Consider the following 18,430-nt stretch of genomic DNA (forward strand, 5'->3'; position numbering starts at 1 on the left):
CAAGACTCTAATATAATATCATTTGACCCCTCCATGAAATATCCATAGTGAATGAAGTCATAATAAACCGTCACTTTGTAAAAACTTTTTTTTTCCTTGAGTCCCGAGTTTAATCTTTTAGTTATTCATATTTATGAAATCTCATTTCAATAAATGTAAATTTTAGTAACTCCTTACTAAAGTGGTTACTAAAGTGGCTGGCCCTGAATAACCAGTTCTCATTAAACTTATCTTAAGGGATATTTCGTATCTCTATAGAAAGAGATTATGGATTCCATCTTGAGGATATGTATTTCCTCAACACTACGTGCGGTTATTCAACATACTGAGATTTTGACCGTTAAATTAGATTTCACTCCTGATATATTAAAGTAACCTACATTTCATAATCGAGCTCACTATCCTCTCAGGATTTAGAATCTATGAAAGTAGAAGTCATGAGATTTATGATTCAGGTGACAGTTGTTAATTGAATAATTAATCTCACAGCGGTCCAATTCAATTGGTTACCAACATTACACATTAGAGTTCTAAATACATCAAATCCTAAGTTTTTAGAACCTAATAAACTCCCCTTTTGGTAATCTGTGACAAAACACAAATTAAAAACTCAAAGTTTACAAATAAAAGCCCTTTACAAAACTAATGCTCATAAACATGAATACAACCCTAACTACTATCTATTAATTGCAAGTGTAGACAGCAGCTCAATTGAATCAACCTGTATATTCTTAAAACACTCAACAAACGCATAAACACATGTGTGACAGAAAACAGTAAATCAACAGATAGGTAAACTAACTTTCCCCTTCAGTTAGACACAACAAAAATAAAACATTCTTGTCAGATTCACACAACACATAATAAAGACATATATCAATGAATAACTCATAAATATAAATCAATAAATAGTGAACACAAGAAACAAGAATCATATATATCAAAATAAATGTATCTCCCCTTAACATGAATAGCCCAAAAAAAAAATGATATACAAAGTGAAGCACCTAAATACAATCTAATATCTCCACTAGCTACGCAAAACAAAAAAAAAACAAAAAAAAAAATACTCCCTAACTACAAAAACTCCTTTATAAGTGTCAAAACTCTACTCCCCCTTTTTGTGACGGAATGCCAAAGGACAATCACATGCCATCATCAAACGAAGGTGGTAAGGTGAATGAAGATGCGCTAAGTCGGCTCGTAAAGCACGAATCTCATCAAGTAAGTCCACCAAAATCTGACCATGAGCTGCCTGAACGGTCATGACAGTCTCCAAGGTATGACGAATATCAAAGTCATCCGAAGGAGTGGAGAACATCAGCAGCAGCAGCATCACCAACAGGATCAGTAACATCCTCACCAGTAGGACCTGTAGAAGAAGAAGAAGGAAAAAGTGCGGTACCAAAAGGCTCAGACCTAGGGTGTTTAGAGCCAGCTCAAAGATGAGCAGCCCTTTGTCGAAGAAAAGACGCATCTATGGACCAATAACAAGATCAACAACAAGTGAGAAAACTAATAGGAGTATCAGTAACAAGATCATATAAAAGATTCACCGCTCGAGAGGAATGGTGTGAAGATGAGAAATGGGCCATATCAAATGACAAGATATCATAAAGAAAAGATAGTGCAACTCAGATAGCTCAGCAGTGGTGATCCTAGGATCAGAACCCCACTAGATAGTAGACCTAGTGATGTATGACATGACATTACTCAAAAGAGGAGACTCATCATACGGATAGACAGGGTGCTGGACCAAAGGTACCCCTAGAGCATCAGCCATTACAAAAGGAGTAATGGTGCACTCTACGCCTCGTATCCAACTCTTTACTAAAATGTTGAATCATAGATGCAGATAGAGATGTTCGAAAAGAACTCTTTAACCAGGTAGCTGGAGGAGGAGGATCAAAAATATCCAACAGAGGTAACCAGCCCCGACGCTCAAATTTGCCCTAATGGCAGGATCAAGCTCATCTAACACTACAGCATGCTCAGACCAAATCTTTCTCCTAAGGTTCAAAGTCTCAAAAATCTCTTGGTTTTTCTCACTAGGAAATTTCTCACGTCAAAAGAAGATAGGGGAGGAGAAGGGGGAACAGACCTATGAGCTCTAGTCTTCCTAGGCATGATGCTAAGGAAAGGACAAAAACACAAAGCAGAACCAAAAAGAACAAAAANATGTCTTACACACTTAAGACACATCGACACATCAACTAGAAGTCTCCACTTCCATGATCAAGACAACCATCTAAGTTGATGTGATATAGTGTTCGCAAATGAAATGCCCAATTTCATCATTGACTACAAACTACATTTTGAGTTTACAAGGAACTTATTATTTATATCTTTTGTAACTAAATCACATAAATCACATACAATGCATCTCAAAGATTATGATATTGTCGAATTAGTTCATTTACAAATATCTCATATAATTAAACATTTTAATTATTTATAACATGCCAATAGATTGGATTTTAGGGCATGAACCCTAACAGACCATACCACGCCAGTGTCATAATTATCCATCTTCTTAATCGTCGTCTTCAGTTCAATCGGTTGCCTGTGGAGCGATGCAGCTCAGTCGTTTCGGGACAGTGGATTGGTGCAGTTCAATAATTACACACCACCTAGTCTTCAGCCACCACTCTTCATGTGGGTTGGGGTTAAAACTTAAAAGAATACAAAAGCTAACAATGAATTTTGACATCTTTGCAAGCAATAAAGTTCTTGGATGTATAAATTGTTTTGGCGTACAAAAGAAGCTGCGATGAGCTCTAAATTTTACATGCCACCATGAAAGAGAGAAAAGAAATAAAGACAGAAATGGGAAGAAAGGCAAAAGGAAGAGACACTTCTGCAATTTGAGAGAGGAGCAAGCTAACGCTGAGAAACTAATTATGTTGTGTTAGATTTTTAGACCCCTTAAAACACAACAATTGGATTAACCTAGTTAATTAGTTAAGTGATTAACTTAGTCAAATTATGCAAATCTAGGTTAACACAATCAACTAATCATATCAAGAAATAAAGCAGCAAAAATATAAAGAATACAATGATATGATCACCCAAGAAAACCAAACTGGTAAAAAACCTGGGGAGGATTTAACCTAGCTATCCTCAAGGTAAACTTAAATCTATTATATGAAAGAATCGAAGTTCATACAAAAGGACTTACAAGTGCCCACGCTCGACTTCCTAATACTATCCACCAGTAGAACTTACTGACACACCACGTGCAAGCTCCAAATCTACAAACTCCTTCTTCTTGAATTCTCTAATCAGGTACAAGCACTTCTGCTTGTGTTTCTTTAAGCTCCAATGGCAGCAACTGAGTTGATCATTAAGATGTTGATATTATCTCTATCTTGAAAACCCAAGTTTATGTGAAGGAAAGCTCCTCAGAATCTCACAAGAGATTCACACAAACAGCAAAATATGAGCAACAATACAACCAGAGCAACAATACAACCAGAGCAACTTACAAAATGTGGCTAGGGTTTTGCATATATACCTAGAGCAAAAACATAAAACCCTAAACGTTTAATGAGGTAGGGCTGAGTTGAAAATTTTGCAGAAAAAAACATTCTGGTTGACTTTCGATCAATCGAGCCTATCCTTCGATCGATCGAGCCAGGCCGAAATGTACAATACATTTGCAGCCACTCGATTCTAACTTTACATGAATTACACAACTTTGAGCAAGCCTAAACACGACTAAACATATTATTTTGATCATGGTTTACCAACATTACACATTAGAGTTCTAAATACATCAAATCCTAAGTTTTTAGAACCTAATAAACTCCCCTTTTGGTAATCTGTGACAAAACACAAATTAAAAACTCAAAGTTTACAAATAAAAGCCCTTTACAAAACTAATGCTCATAAACATGAATACAACCCTAACTACTATCTATTAATTGCAAGTGTAGACAGCAGCTCAATTGAATCAACCTGTATATTCTTAAAACACTCAACAAACGCATAAACACATGTGTGACAGAAAACAGTAAATCAACAGATAGGTAAACTAACTTTCCCCTTCAGTTAGACACAACAAAAATAAAACATTCTTGTCAGATTCACACAACACATAATAAAGACATATATCAATGAATAACTCATAAATATAAATCAATAAATAGTGAACACAAGAAACAAGAATCATATATATCAAAATAAATGTATCTCCCCTTAACATGAATAGCCCAAAAAAAAAATGATATACAAAGTGAAGCACCTAAATACAATCTAATATCTCCACTAGCTACGCAAAACAAAAAAAAAACAAAAAAAAAAATACTCCCTAACTACAAAAACTCCTTTATAAGTGTCAAAACTCTACTCCCCCTTTTTGTGACGGAATGCCAAAGGACAATCACATGCCATCATCAAACGAAGGTGGTAAGGTGAATGAAGATGCGCTAAGTCGGCTCGTAAAGCACGAATCTCATCAAGTAAGTCCACCAAAATCTGACCATGAGCTGCCTGAACGGTCATGACAGTCTCCAAGGTATGACGAATATCAAAGTCATCCGAAGGAGTGGAGAACATCAGCAGCAGCAGCATCACCAACAGGATCAGTAACATCCTCACCAGTAGGACCTGTAGAAGAAGAAGAAGGAAAAAGTGCGGTACCAAAAGGCTCAGACCTAGGGTGTTTAGAGCCAGCTCAAAGATGAGCAGCCCTTTGTCGAAGAAAAGACGCATCTATGGACCAATAACAAGATCAACAACAAGTGAGGAAACTAATAGGAGTATCAGTAACAAGATCATATAAAAGATTCACCGCTCGAGAGGAATGGTGTGAAGATGAGAAATGGGCCATATCAAATGACAAGATATCATAAAGAAAAGATAGTGCAACTCAGATAGCTCAGCAGTGGTGATCCTAGGATCAGAACCCCACTAGATAGTAGACCTAGTGATGTATGACATGACATTACTCAAAAGAGGAGACTCATCATACGGATAGACAGGGTGCTGGACCAAAGGTACCCCTAGAGCATCAGCCATTACAAAAGGAGTAATGGTGCACTCTACGCCTCGTATCCAACTCTTTACTAAAATGTTGAATCATAGATGCAGATAGAGATGTTCGAAAAGAACTCTTTAACCAGGTAGCTGGAGGAGGAGGATCAAAAATATCCAACAGAGGTAACCAGCCCCGACGCTCAAATTTGCCCTAATGGCAGGATCAAGCTCATCTAACACTACAGCATGCTCAGACCAAATCTTTCTCCTAAGGTTCAAAGTCTCAAAAATCTCTTGGTTTTTCTCACTAGGAAATTTCTCACGTCAAAAGAAGATAGGGAGGAGAAGGTGGGAACAGACCTATGAGCTCTAGTCTTCCTAGGCATGATGCTAAGGAAAGGACAAAGACACAAAAAAAAAAAAAAAAAAAAAAAAAAAACCAAAAGAATAATAACAAAGCACAAACCAAGGTAGACTACAAGTTAGCACAAAAAAATATAGAACAAAAATCTATATGATGCATGAACAATTACAATGTCATGATGCATGTTCTAATGCAGTAAAATAAGTTCAATTGAAGTTCAATTTTACACAATTGGCTTGAACATAAAGTTTCTAATAAAAATCCAAAAATTGAAAACCACTTGTTAAGATTTAAAAAAAAATTGACTAATTGATCATCACTTAAGCTAGAATACACAAAATAATGATCAATTACATCAATTCAACCAGCCAATTGCATCAATTTAACCCAATTTGAACAAATCCCCAATTGGGATCAATTACAAGCCCTAGAATTTGCAATTTTCAAAAAACAAAAAAAAAAAAAAAAAAAAAAAAAACCAAAAGAATAATAACAAAGCACAAACCAAGGGTAGACTACAAGTTAGCACAAAAAAATATAGAACAAAAATCTATATGATGCATGAACAATTACAATGTCATGATGCATGTTCTAATGCAGTAAAATAAGTTCAATTGAAGTTCAATTTTACACAATTGGCTTGAACATAAAGTTTCTAATAAAAATCCAAAAATTGAAAACCACTTGTTAAGATTTAAAAAAAAAATTGACTAATTGATCATCACTTAAGCTAGAATACACAAAATAATGATCAATTACATCAATTCAACCAGCCAATTGCATCAATTTAACCCAATTTGAACAAATCCCCAATTGGGATCAATTACAAGCCCTAGAATTTGCAATTTTTCATAAAACACAACAATTGGATTAACCTAGTTTATTAACCAAGTGATTAACTTAGTCAAATTATACAAATCTAGGTTAACACAATCAACTAATCATATCAAGAAATAAAGCAGCGAAAATATAAAGAACACAATGATATGATCACCCAGGAAAACCAAACCGGTAAAAAACCTGGAGAGGATTTAACCTAGCTATCCTCAAGGTAAACTTGAATCCACTATATGAAAGAATCGAAGTTCATACAAAAGGACTTACAAGCACCCACGCTCGGCTTCCTAATGCTACCCACCAGTAGAACTTACTGACACGACCAAGTGCAAGCTCCAAATCCACGAACTCCTTCTTTCTTGGATTCTCCAATCAGGTACAAGCACTCCTGCTTGTGTTTCTTTAAGCTCCAATGGCAGCAACTAAGTTGATCATCAAGATGTTGATATTATCTCTATCTTGAAAACTCTAAGTTTATGTGAAGTAAAGCTCCTTAAGGATCTCACAAGAGATTCACACAAACAGTAAATATGAGCAACAATACAACCAGAGCAACTCACAAAATATGGCTAGGGTTTTGCCTTATATACCTAGGGCAAAAACTTAAAACCCTAAATGTTTAATGAGGTAGGGCTGAGTTGGAAATTCTGCAAAAAAAAAACATTCTAGCCGACTTTCGATCAATCGAGTCTATCCTTCGATCGATCGAGTTAGGCCGAAATGTACCAATACATCTGCAACCACTTGATTCTAACTTACATGAATTACACAACTTTGAGCAAGTCTAAACACGACTAAACATATTGTTTTGATCATGGTTTGCCAACATTATACATTAGAGTTCTAAATACATCAAATCTTAAGTCTTTAGAACCTAACACGTTGCTTTGAGAAGAGGGCAAGAATGAAACCGTTTCCCATACATGTCCTTGTTGTGTCCCAGCCATGTCCATTTTTTTTTTAAAATGGTTAGGACACATGTGAGTTGTGTCCCAAGCATACCCCGTGTCCCATACGTGTTAGACACATGTACGGTAGGCGAATAGCCATGTTTGTGCTTTCTAGACTATATGTGAATTTTGAATATACCAAAACATGATGTGAAGGAGAAGAAAGTACATGGTGTATGTATCTCCCTCTCACAACTGATAGGTTCTACCAGCTATAAGGGGAGAAAGCATTCACCCTCTTTCTCTCACAAATTTTTTTCACTTTTTTACTTTTCATAACTTTTTTTAACTTAATGGTTAAGATTGAAAGTTGCTTTTTGCAACTATCAATCTCAACCATTCATAGTAATTGCATGCATCAAGTGCAATACCTACATGATCTCAATTCGTATATTTCCTCGTGAAGGAGACACAATAGTAATTATTGATTAGGGTATTCTTTGAATGAACTGGTGTTCAATCACAAAACTTTTTAGAGAGAGAGATATACCTTCATAAACATTTTTAGGGATTTTGCATATTTCTTCCAATGTGTCCCAAGCAATTTTGGCCAAAGTAATTAGACTAATCACAAACCATATGCTTTGCTCGCATGAAATCTGGATCATGTGTAAAGCCATGATATTCTTTTGAGTCCAAGCCTTATAAGCAGCTTCATCATTTTCTGATTTAGGTGGTTCGTCGGTTGCTTTAACAATGTCCCAAAGATCATGAACCATCAAATAGTTTCTTAATTGAACACTCCAAACCAAATTATTGTCACCGTCAACAAGAGCTTCACTAAAAGCTACACTCCTTGAGGCAGAACTTGTTTCCATCTTTAATCTATCAAATATACGTACATGGTGTTAGGAGTACACTTTGGTAACAAGACGGGTTGGATGAGTTCAAATATAATCTATTCGGGTATGAGTTTGTTTTTAATATTTTACTGGTCCAGTAATTTAACACACACACACACAAATACACACTGATGATACTGAGATCGTCAGTAGTTGGGTTCATCCAGAGGGTTTCCAATATGAGCTCGTCCAAGTTCTTGCGGGGTTAGTGAAAAAAGAGAATCCTTCCAGGTGGTCACCGGTGTGGTGCTGACCACAAAGTCTTTGATGGTAAAGTCAGCGAATGGAGCTCAGAAAATAGAGAGGATTTGGTAATGAGAGTAAAAATGTCTAGTGTCTATGTACCTTGTCTAGGATTTGGTAGGTCCTATATATAGGCTCTTTTTATTAGCCATTGTCCTTCTTAAATGGTGACTTGAAAGCTAATTTGGTAACATCTCAGGCCTACTTAATTCAGCCTTAATGGAGGTCCTAATGGTCTTCTCATTGATATGTAACTATCAGGGTGTTGAATAGCTATCTTTATGGCGCTCTATCCTCATCCAAGCTAGCTCTTCTGGGCGAGGGTAATTACTTGGTCTATCAGTTGCCATTATTCTAAGATCTTCCTTACGTGTGATGACGATCTTAAGAATATGAAAGGTCATTTGCTCAGATGTGACTCTTGAGATTTTTGTTGTGTTTGCATTTAATGTGGAGTGAAGACGCCGTACGTGTCAAGGCCACGTGGTGCACTTTGAATGGTGGATAGCAGCATTTTGTTCGAGGGACTTTTAGGTTTCTTGTCGATTTTTAGTTTTCCAAGTCTAGCTTTTTAAACCACTTAGTTTTCCCTCTCTCTCTCTCTCTCTCTCTCTCTCTCTCTCTCCATTATTGCTCTATACTTTTCCTCTCCAAGCTCTTTGAACTCCAGTAACTTTTTCCTTTCTAAGCTTGGTTTTTCTATTTTTGAGGTACGATTTCTCTTCCTTTTTCCCTTTCCTTTTTAAAGTAGAGTTTTTCTGCCTTTCTTTCTCAACTTAGGACTTCTTATTGACTTTATGGTTGAAAATTCTGAGATTAGGCAGCTTTTTCCCTTTGTCTCTTTCTTTTTTGCTCACTTAGGAGCATCTTTGGGTTCTTTTAGTGCCTGTTGCCCCCCAATTGAATGTTTTGTGTCTAGGGACAGTGGTTTAGGTTTCATGTTGGCTGATTTATACCCTTTGCTACATCAGTCTTTTAATTGGTTTAGGGAGATGGTTGGTGAAAGAGAAGGGGTATCTGAGGTGAAATCTAGTAAGCTTGAGATGGGGCTGTCGTCTAGCAATGACCCCATCGAGACGGAGGGAGATACTACTGCATCTAGCCCTTCATCATCTGGACAGAGGGAGATTAGGTCCTTCTACGCCCTTAGGGAGGAATGTGCTTTAGACTCTGATACCCTCTTTAAGTTTAGGGATAGGTTTCAATTCCTTGAGGAGGTCAAGATTTAACTATTAGGATTAGTGCCCTTAAATCCTATTGTATGATGCTATGTATGATATTAAGTTTGACATTGTGTATGACATTATGTATGACTTAATATTATGTTTAATAAATTTGTTTTATTATTATCTGAAATAATGGTAACATGAATATTCGGACATTATCACATAGTCCATGAGATGCATAGTATGTGATTTATGTGAAGAGTCACAGAAGATATAAATAGACATTATCACATAGTCCATGAGATGCATAGTATGTGATTTATGTGAAGAGTCACAGAAGATATAAATCACAAGTTCTTTGTAAACTCAAAATTATAGTTCGTAGTCGGTGATGAAATTGGGTATTTCATCTGCGAAGACTATAACATATCAACTACGATGATTTGTCTTGATCATGGAAGTGGAGACTTCTAGTTGATGTGTTAATATGTTTTAAGAGTTAAGACATATTGAACTGGACCACTGTGAGATTTATTATTCTCCTAAAGACTGTCAAATGAATAATAAATCTCACGACTTACATTTGCATGAACTATTAATCCTGAGAGAATAATGGACCTGATCATAAGGTGTAGGTTGCTTTGATATATTAGGAGTGAGATCTAAAGTTATGGTCAAAACCTCAGTATGTTGGGCAGGCACATTTAGTGTTGATGGAACATATATTCTCAAGATGGAATTCATAGTCTCTTAACGGAGATATAAAATATTCCCTTGAGATAAGTTTAATGAGTTTGTTATTCAGAGAGTTAGGCCTAACCACTTTAGTAAGACTAAATTATATATTTATGGAATTGGATTTCATAAATATATAATGAATAATATTAAAGGATTAAACCAGGTACTCAAGGATTAAGATGTAGTAATTTACAAAGTGGCAGTCTACATTAATAACTTTGTATTACTACGAATATTTTATGAAGGGGTTGCATGTATAATAAAGTCTTGGGATATAATTTATAGATAAGACCTAGAGTGCAACGATATTTATATAGTGGTATTAAATATAGTTAATGGTAACTTTAGACTTGTCAAAAGTTGACAGAAAAGCCCAAGGCCCATTGGAGCTAGTGTCTTATTGGTCCCACTCCAAGCCACACACTTAAGCCCAATTGGTAAGGCCCAAAAGGCTAGCCTAATTAGATAAATTGGTTAGATACAAAGGGAAAAACGTTCAGATTTTTCATCGGGTGAAAAACAACATTGAAATGATGTGCATGTGAGTTTTTTGTCACTCACTAGTCATCCCTTTTTGTTACCAATTGAGAGACCACACATCTTAGGCGTTAGTGGAATTGGAGTGAAGATTAAAAGTATTCCCGAGTACTTCAATCTTTGGAATTTGAAATTCACCGCTTCAAGGTACGATCTCTTATTCTCAAAATTCTGAAATTTACTTAGTATGTGTTATCAATATCGAATGAAGTAGATCCGTTTAAAACTTATTTTCCGCTGCACTCATCTTTATTTCCATCATTAACTTCCTTATGAATGGGGAAAAAGCTTGTGCCTTCTCACTTGGGGAAGTGTTCTTTTATGAGGATGCTTTCTAGTGTGGCCTTAGATTCCCCATCCATCCATTCATCATAGAACTCTTAAACCACTTCAACATTGCTCCAGGGTAACTTATGCCAAACTTGTGGAGGATAGTGATTAGTTGTATGGAGATTTGGATGGTTATCATTGAAGGTGATATGATCAGGTTGGACGAGTTTGTTCACCTGTATCGTTTGAAAGAGTCCAAGGAGTATGGGTACTACGAGCTTGAGCCTTAGGTCAGGAAGGCAAGGATTATCATGGATCTTCCTTTGTCTTTTCAGTATTGGAAATCCAGATACTTCTTCGTGTCTGGAGATGGATAGGAGACTCTTTCTAACGACTTCTGGGGTGAGGTTCCTAAATTGCTTCTTCAATGGAGGTCCCCGAGGCTAGGTGCATCGTCCTTTGCTTATTTCTTGACTGTTCTTTCTCCTTTCAATTTGATTTATCACTAACCTTTGCTTGTTGTGTATTTGCAATTAAGGAGTGCCTTAAGCTCAAGAGTAGATACAAGGAGTGCATCTAGGCGACCATTAAGTACGAGAAGACGATTGACGACTTTGTCGACCTTGTCAATCCCTGAACTTTAGCTTGTTATTTCCTTGGTCCTGAGCCTTCCCCCTTCGTCCTGCGTGCTATCGAGATTGAAGAAAAAAGTGAGTTTAGTTTTGAGTTCTCTCCTTCTTTTCCTTCTTTTTATAATTTTTTTTTATGTGTATCTCCTTTTAGTCATGCAGAGATGATGACCAAGTTTAATCAAGAAACGTACGCCAGGATGAAGGCCAAGAAGAATGAGTCTTTTTCAAGCTTGGGAAAGAAAGTGGTGTGGCTTGTTGAGAAGGGGACCTCGATTACTCCGACCACCTTCGTCCCTGAGGCCATGAAGAGGGCCTCTCCTACTACTTTGCTAGAAGAGCTTATTCCTTGTCCAAGGAGGCAAAGGACGTTGGCAAAAGGGAGGAGAAGGTGGTTTCCCAAATGTCCATTGTTTGGGATGCTGCTGGCCTTGCCTTGGTGAGGGCCCATTCCACCATTACTGCTGAGGACCTCAAGGCACTTTCTAGCATCCCTTCTCACGAGGTTATAAGCCACCATATTCACAAGCTCGTCCAGGTGAGACTTTTTTTTTTTTTCATTTGGTTGTGTAACTCATGAAGTGGGATGATTCTTGATGTTTATAACTCTTCTTTTCTTATGATTTTCAGGTGCTAGGAGAGGCAATCCACATATCTTTTAAGTACCTTAGTCACGAGGAGAAGACAACAGTGGCAGGGTCCAAGGTGGAGGATCCAGAGGCTGAGATTGCGAAGTTGAGAAGGGATCTCATTGCTACCATGGATGAAGCCAACTTAGCCAAGGAGAATGCCAAGGCTTTGGCCGATGATCTTAGGGTCAAGAAGCAGCTAACGGTGCAAAAGGACGAACAGTTTGAGGTTGCAAACCAAAAGGTTAAATTTGTGGTTGCCAAGGCTATTCAAGCTTTTTAATTTATTGAAGAGTACAACACCGTGCTCTTTAGTTAGTATTACAAAGGTTTTGAGCTCCTTAGGTGGTATCTGGTAAAGTACCCCTCTAGAGTAAACTTGGAGGATCTAGACATCAAGGAAGTGGACAAAGAAATGGAGGCCGACGAGGCTGCCCAAGCTGTTGCTACTTCCAAAGAGAATGCTCCAGAGGGCAACAATCTTGAACCTAAGGATGCTCTTGTTGATGCAGCTAGAGGGGACGAGGCTGTGATTTGAAGTTTTTCTCTTTTGCTTTTGCTGTTGTTGCCATTTCTCCTTCTTTTTTTTTTTCTTTTTTTTTTTAAGGACCCAACATGTTTTTGGGCTTTTAATGGTAGCTCAGGAACAATTTCTCTTTACAGCTTTATATATATATCATGTGTTTGCTTCTTTTACCTATGATGATTGTCTTTACTTGTTGTGTGAGTTTTTTTTTTTTCTTTTATTTATTTATTTTTTTTTTACTTTTGCCATGAGGTTTGCCTCCCTTAGCTCCATTTGAATGTTCCATATCCTTCTGGTAGTTTACATCTGTCTAGGGAACCTTACCACCGAGTTTCGTTAGTGATTTCCATTAAAGGAGTTTCATTACTTAGCCATTTTTAGGTGATTTACATCCATTTAAGGAATTTTAACACCTTACTTTGTCAGTGATTTACATCCATTTATGAAATTTTATCACTTGGCCATTTTTGGGTGATTCACATCCATTTAAGGATTTTTATCACTTGACTTTGTCAGTGATTTACATCCATTTAAGAAATTTTATCATTTAGCTCCGTCAGTGATTTACATCCATTTAAAGAATTTTATCACTTGGCCATTTGTAGGTGATTTACATCCATTTAAGGAATTTTATCACTCGATTTCGTTAGTGATTTACATCCATTTAAGGAATTTTATCACTTAGCTTTGTCAATAATTTACATCTATTTAAAGAATTTTATCACTTAGCCATTTTTAGGTGATTTACATCTATTTAAGGAATTTTATCACTTGACTTCGTCAGTGCCATAGGTGAGCCTAAATGGTGTCTCTCTAGTTGGGGTTCTAATGATGGTTCTGTAGGCCCACAAGACATTTGGAAACTCTTTTTGCCACACACCTTTTACCCCCACTAGTCAAACTTTGATGATCTTTAGCAACGTTTGATTCCTCACTTCCATCTATCCGTTGGCTTGTGGGTGTCCCAATGAAGAGAATTGGTTCTTGATTCTGAGTCCTGAACAAAAGCTCCTGAATTCTTAGCTGTCGAACTAACGACCATTGTCTGATATGATCGCCCTTAGTATGCTGAATATGCAGACTATATTTTTCAATACAGAGCTCTGGATTTTCTCTCCCGTGATTGTTGACAAAGCTTCTACTTCTACCCATTTAGTAAAATAATCAATTGCAACTAACAAAAATTTTACCTGCCTTTTACCTTATGGTATGGGGCCTATGATGTCGATTCCCCATTAAGCAAAGGGCCATGGGGAGGTTATGGCCGTCATCTTTTCTTTGGGGACACATTGAACATTCCCGAACCTCTGGGGAGGTTATCACATTTTTTCACGTACTCTTTCGCATCCTTCTTCATGGTTGGGCAATAATAACCTGTTCTGATAATTTTACTAACTAGGGACCTTGGCCCTATATGGTCCCCACAAATTCCTTCTTCAACCTCCTCCAAAATGTATTTGGCTTCCTCTTCTTCGACGCACTTCAAGTAGGGTATTGAAAAGCCCTTTTTATACAAAGCATTATTTAGGATTGTGAACCTAGCTGCTCACTTCCTAACCTTCCTCGCTTCGTCCATGTCTGCTATGAGCTGTCCATCTCAAAGGAAAGAGATGATTGGACTCGTCCATTTGTTTTGGTTTTGGATCGCGAAAGTGTGAGGTTCATCAATACTTAGATGTCTTTGTACTTCCACTTTCAAATCGGGTGAACCCGTTCCTTCCTCTGACGATGCTTGTCTTGCCACCTCGTCTGCTTCTAAGCTCTAGTTTCAGGGGACTTGTATAAAGTCCACTTGGTCGAACTCTAGGACTAGTTGGTTCATCAACTTGAGGTACTTTTGCATCCTGCCCTTTTTTGCTTCGTATTCTCTCCTTACCTGCCCTATCATCAGCTTGGAATCGCTTTTGAGGAGTTTGTTTTTGGCTTCCATGTCTCTCTTAATCTTTAGTCCTGTTTGTATGGCTTCGTACTCTGCTTTGTTGTTGGTGGTGGGGATTTGAAGCCGTACTTCATACTTGAGGGTTTCTCCTTCAAGAGTGTTGATGATGACCCCAACTCCTCATCTTTTCTGAACTGTTGAGCCATTTATTAGTATCTTCTAGATCTCTGAACCGTCTTGTGTTTTTTCGTCTTCTGATAGGGTGAACTTGGCGATGAAGTTAGCCAATGCCTGAGATTTGATGGCTGTTTTGGGATGGTATTCGATGTCAAATTGACTCAGCTTAATCGCCTATTGTAATAACCTCCCGATCGCTTTGGGCTTGTTCATTGCTTTCTTTATAGGTTGGTTTGTCATTACCAGAATGGGGTTCACTTGGAAGTGGGGACGAAGCTTACATGAAGCAACGATTAAGGCAAAGATGATCTTTTCCATGCGTGGATATTTTTCCTCTGCTCCCTGGAACACTTAACTCACGCAGTAAACAAGGAGCTATACCCTATTTTCTTCTCGAATCAATGCTGCTCTCATAACCATGGTTGATATTGCCAGGTATAGAAACAAATCTTCCCATTCCTTTGATGGGCTCAAAAGGGGAGGATTGCTTAAATAGCGCTTCAGCTCTTGGAAGGCTTCTTCACATTCACTTGTCCAAGCAAAAGCCTACTTTAAAGTTTTAAAGAAAGGCAGACATCTGTCTGTAGCTTTTGAGATGATCCTATTGAGAGCGGTGATCCTCCCTGTCAGTGACTATACCTCCTTCACTGTTTTTGAAGAGGTCATTTCTAGTATGGCCCATATCTTCTTTGGGTTGGCTTTTATTCCTCGCTGAGATACTATAAACCCGAGGAATTTTCCTAACGATACCCCAAAGGCACACTTGCTAGGGTTTAACCTCATTTGGTATTGGCTAAGGGTCGCGAAGTGTGTGTCCTCTTCCTTGCTCTTGATGAGTATATCGTCAACATACACCTCCATGTTCCTCCCGATCTGTCTGTTGAACGTCTTGTTAACTAACCTTTGGTAAGTGGCTCCTGCATTCTTCAGCCTAAAGGGCATCGCTTTGTAGCAGTAAAGCCCTTGATTAGTGATAAAGGCAGTTTTCTCTTTGTCTTCTTCTGACATTTTGATTTGATTATAGCCTGAAAATGCGTCCATAAAAGTGGGGAGCTTATGCCCGAAAGTGGAGTCCAAAAGCTAGTCAATTCTTGGCAATAAGAAGCTGTCTTTTGGGCAGGCACTGTTCAGGTCAGTGAAGTCGACACACATCCTCCACTTCCCATTTGCTTTCTTCACTAAGACAACGTTGTCTAGCCAATTGGGGTAGTAAACTTCTCGGATGAAATCAGCTATAAGTAACTAATCCACCTCGTCCATGATGGCCTTGTTACATTCAGGGGAAAAGACTTGTAGTCTTTACTAGATGGACTTCCTTTTAGGATTAACATTTAGATGACAAGGAATAACTTCCACCACTATGCCAAGTATATCCTCGTGACCCCATGCAAAATATCTAGGGTCTCCTTAAGACACTGTACCAACTCTTTCTTTATTTCATTATTCAGGTTCATCCCTATTTTCGTCATCTTCGCCAGTTCCCTGTCTACTAATTCTGCCATTTCTAGGGCTTCCATCTTTCCATTCTCTTCCTCCTCGATCATCCAGGTATGGTTCTCCTTGGTAGCTAGAACGGCTTGGTAGCATTCTTTGGCTAACACCTAGTCTCCTTTGACTTCGCCTATGCTGTGTTCTGTTGGGAATTTTACATTCAAATAGTATGTAAATGTTGTTACTTTCCAATGATTAAATGTGGGTCTCCCAATGATCACGTTGTATGATGATGGGCAATCCACCACTAGGAAGTCAAGCTGTTAGGTAAGTTACAAGGTAACGACCAAACTCTTCAGACGAAGCGAATTCAGATCTCCTCAAAGATATGAAGAAGGGGGTGAACGAGCTAAGAAACGTGATGGTTAGAAAGACGAATTCACCCTTTACTACGAAAGTCCTGGAGTGTCCTTTGCCCTCGAAGTTTCATCTTCCACAGCTCAAATCATTTGACGGCCTGAAAGACTCGCTAGACCATATCATTACCTTCAATACGACTCTAAGTCTACAATAACCCCCAGACAAAATCTTGTGTTGCTCCTTTCCTACCACCCTCAAGGAAGCAACACGAGTGTGGTTCAGTAAGCTAGTAATGTTGTCCATTGACAATTTCGAGCAACTAGGCAATTCTTCATGCACCATTTCGTTGGTAAGCAACGTCAAAAGAGACTAGCAGACCATTTACTCACCATTAGGTAATGAGAAAGACAGCCTTCGAGGTCATACGTGAAACATTTTACCAGAGAAGTTCCTAGAAGTTGATGAAGCGATAACAAGGTGCGAATAACAAGGTACAGTTAACCACTTTCAAAGCAAGGTTAAAATCCAGGGAGTTCGTAGTCATCCTCGCGAAGAGCCCGCCAAAGACAATGGCCAAGATGCTGCTAAAAGCTAAGAAGTACATGAATGCAAAAGATCCCTTAGATGCAATAGGAGAAGAAAGTGTGCCTAAAGGAAAAGAAAGTGCTAGGAAAGACTAAAGGGGATGCAAGAGAGAAAGGAAAGATCACCAGACTAGTTCCAACGAAAATAAGCGAAGAGATGACAAAATTTCGCAGACGGTAAAATTCACTCCTCTGGTGATGCCTATCTACAAAATTTTAGCGCAAATTAAGGACGATTATCATCTCAAGTAGCCAAAACCACTTCATTCCTTGCCCAACGTATGAGACAAGAGGAAATATTGCCATTTCCACAAAGACCATGGCCATTACATTGAGGATTGTAAAGACTTGAAGGAGCATATAAAAGAATTGATTTGAAAAGGAAATTTGCAAAAATTTATAAAAAGGGTGAGTCCAGCTGATCTAGGGACGATAGTAAAGAGAAATCTGAAAACCATCCCATAGACAAAGATAATTCATACAATCATCTGCAAAGTGCGATTGGAGAGATAAAGATGATCCCTGGAGGACCATCCATTGGTGGATCTTTCAAATCCCTTAAGAAATCCTAACAGAGACTTATGAACAGTGTTCACGAGATACCTTCTTTGAAGCAAAGAAGACAAAAAAGTACGGACATCCTGTTCTCAGAAGAAGATGCTAGAGGTGTGAAGCAACCACATGACGACCCCCTAGTCATCATGCTTATGATAAAGGGATTCAACACCAGATGAATCCTTATCGACAATGGCAGCTCTGCTAACATTATTTACCTCTCAACTTTCCAGTAGTTGAAAGTGGATCCCAAGAGGTTGCGGCCATTCGAATCTCCCCTCATCAGTTTCGGCGAAGACTGGGTATACCTCAGAGGAATAGTGACATTGACAGTCATAGTAGGTTCATACCCCTTGTAACTTACCTAACAGCTTGACTTCCTAGTGGTGGATTGCCCATCATCATACAACGTGATCATTGGGAGACCCACATTTAATCATTGGAAAGTAACAACATTTACATACTATTTGAATGTAAAATTCCCAACAGAACACAGCATAGGCGAAGTCAAAGGAGACTAGGTGTTAGCCAAAGAATGCTACCAAGCCGTTCTAGCTACCAAGGAGAACCATACCTGGATGATCGAGGAGGAAGAGAATGGAAAGATGGAAGCCCTAGAAATGGCAGAATTAGTAGACAGGGAACTGGCGAAGATGACGAAAATAGGGATGAACCTGAATAATGAAATAAAGAAAGAGTTGGTACAGTGTCTTAAGGAGACCCTAGATATTTTGCA

This window comes from Quercus suber, unplaced genomic scaffold, assembly GCF_002906115.3.
Source record: "Quercus suber isolate HL8 unplaced genomic scaffold, Cork oak 2.0 scaffold_444, whole genome shotgun sequence".
Taxonomy (NCBI): domain Eukaryota; kingdom Viridiplantae; phylum Streptophyta; class Magnoliopsida; order Fagales; family Fagaceae; genus Quercus; species Quercus suber.